We start from the raw sequence: 2,873 nt of genomic DNA on the forward strand, positions 1-2,873 counted from the left end.
TTCCTGGTTCCTGGGTTTTTCTGTCTACATGAGTGGACAAAAGTGGCCCAAGGGCAGCTGGTCACACCTACTTGTGGTCTCCCCCACTTTGGTCATAGTAAACATGCCAGGCTGGCTCCAGGGCCACTGTGGCCCCACCAGGAGTGGAAAGGTCAGAGGAGCAGAGGAATGGCAGCTGCCTCATGCCACCAGCTACGGGGCGCCCAATGCCCTGTGTGTGTGACACCCACCCCTGGGCCCCGCGTGCGCCAGCCTCTGCCCACAGTGGCCACCCCCAGCTGCATGCCAGCCTGCTGAAGGGCGGGCAGAGAGCCTGCTGCAGCGCTGAGCTATTTTCAGAAGCTGCCAGATTTCATTTGGCAGCGAGAATGTCGGGGAGGGGAGGAGGCGGGACGCTGGAGACTGTCTTTTGACTATTCCGGCAGGAGAGCGCCCTCAGCCCTTGGGAGCCCTTGCGGGCAGCCTCGAGGCGGGGCCCTGACTGTGGCATATTCCCTCTGCTCTATCTTGAACCCTCTCAGTTTTTCAAGCGCTCAACTGGCACCCACAGCTTTCCCTCCTCCACCTCCTGTCCCCTCAAGGCATGGGGAGGGGGTGGAGAGGGTAGAAGGCAGGGAGAAGCCAGCACTCCTGAGGTGTGGGCTGCTTCCCTTCTTGGTGACCTTGGTCAAGTCCCCCAGCTTTCTCGCCTCAATTTTCCTCATCTGCGATAGGGAGGTAGTGCCCCCCCTGGGGGTTCCTCTGGGGAATCCAGGCAGATGATGTATGTGAAGTGCCTAGTGAGGTGCCTGGTCCATGGCTCACGCCCAGCAGCCATTTGCTAGCCCAGCATCTTCAACCATCAGGAAAGAGAGAAGTACCTGAGGTTGCCAGAGGGAAAAGCAACACAGCTATCTCTGGGCCTTTCTACCCCACAAAATCAGGCATTCGCCACCCATGGGATTTCACTCTCCAGAGCATCATCACCTGGGTGTCCTGAACCGTGGGCAAAGCCCTTGGCTTCAGGGAGGGTGGTCCACCCTTTTGTAGATGAATGCTGGGGCCTCACGGAGCCTGTGGTTCAGACCAGCCTTCGCTGTGTACTCTGCCCAGGGCAATACCTGCCAGAGGCAAGGGCTCATTGTCTAGTGACAGGGCTGCAGACAGATCCTTCACTGGGCCCAGAGCACCACGGCACTGAGCCCCCACACAGGGTGCCAGGAAAGCAGCAGGGAAAGCTGCAGGCAGGGCTCTCGCCTTGGGGAGTTTACTCTCCTCCAGGAGGACAAAACAGCACACAAATACTACCAAATCATGGCTCCAAATGGTCTATGGCGGAGGGGCATGGCTTGAGAAGGCAATGTCACAGGGCCTTTGAAGCCAAAGAGGGAATTGAGGCACCCCAGTGGCTGGGGAGGGTGCCTGATGGTTTCTAGGATTGAAGGCAGAACTGCAGGGACTGGGACCAGGGCCTTGGGGGCAAAAGGACTCTTCACCCCTCAGCTCTGCCTGTCTGTGCTTCTCCCTGGGGGTGACCTTGATCTTCTGTCTATACAGCCTTCTCACATCCAAGCCCACGGCTCCCATGGTTCCAGCAAGGGAGGCATCTGCCAGAGGCCTAAAGTCTAGACCCAGTGAGGGATTCTAATTGGTCATACTTGGCCCATTGCTGTTGTGGGGAAGGGGGAGTGGCTCTGTTAGTGGGGGTGTAGCAAAGGAGAGGGTTGGAAGGATTGCCCCCAGAGCTCCCATGTCCACTTGGCCACTTCTGAGAGCTGAAGAGAAGCGTGGTCCCCTGTTCTCTGGCATCAGGTACAGCTCTCCCAAGCCAGGGCTAAGAGGCTGGGTGCCTGGCCAGGTCACACTCTTTGGGCCTCAGGGTGGCTATCTGTGAAACAGGAGCAAACCCCTGACAATCAGCTGGAGTTATGTGAACTAAAAATCTTCGTGGCCACTTGTTCTCACCAGCCTTTTCCAACACAGGCATTTACTTGTCCTCCACGGTGGCATTCCTGGGAGCTTTCAATAAAGAATCCACGAGAGGTGTATTGACATGTGTGCATGAGTGAGTGAGCGCCTGTGTGTGTGTGTGTGTGTGAGAGAGAGAGAGAGAGAGAGAGAGAGATTGCTTCCCAGTGCTTCCCAGGGATGCTCCCCTGACCCAGCTGACAGCAGAGTTCTCTGTCTTGCAAACCTGGTGCTGGCTGGGTTCCAGCAGCCTAGCTCATTGCTATTCCGCACCAGCCCCTCTCCGCCCTCTATTCAGCCCCTCCACCGCAGAGCCAGATTGAGACTCAAAAGCAGCCTGCGGTAACCTCTGCAGGGGGCTCAGTGCTCCCAGGCCTGCTGGAAACTCTTGCTCTCTGGCGGGTGTGCTGAGAGGGCAGAGGCCCTGCGGTGGCCATCTCCAGACCCGATGACTTTCACTGAGCTTTTGCAGCTCTAGTGGGTCCTCACAGCTGCCCTCAATCCCAGCAGGGTACAATTCTTCCCTTTGTCCCACTGGGCACCTAACACGTTCACCCCTTGGAACCAAGGCCAGCAGGTGGGGAAGGGTCTGGGAAGTCCACTTCCCTCCTTGCAGGTGGGGTGGGGTGGGGTGGGGTGGGGTTGGGTTATCTAGTTTAGAGCCAGGACCTGAGCTTTGGTTTACATGAGGACTTGGGCAAGGCTGTTCCACTTTTTGAAGTTCCCCATCCTCATCAGTAAAATGAGACATTGATCAAGCCGGAAGAATCCGGCCCTCTGGGCAGACATGCTGCCACCAGTGGAAGGTTTTCTTATCTCTTAAATGGGAGTAATCCTTACAAGGGTGTGCAAGCCTATGGGAAAGGGGAGAGGGGCAGCCAAGTCAAAAGGCCATGGTCACCAATGTTGCCTAAGTGTCTGCTAGG

The sequence above is a fragment of the Mustela lutreola genome, chromosome 2 (assembly GCF_030435805.1).
Source record: "Mustela lutreola isolate mMusLut2 chromosome 2, mMusLut2.pri, whole genome shotgun sequence".
Classification (NCBI taxonomy): Eukaryota; Metazoa; Chordata; class Mammalia; order Carnivora; family Mustelidae; genus Mustela; species Mustela lutreola.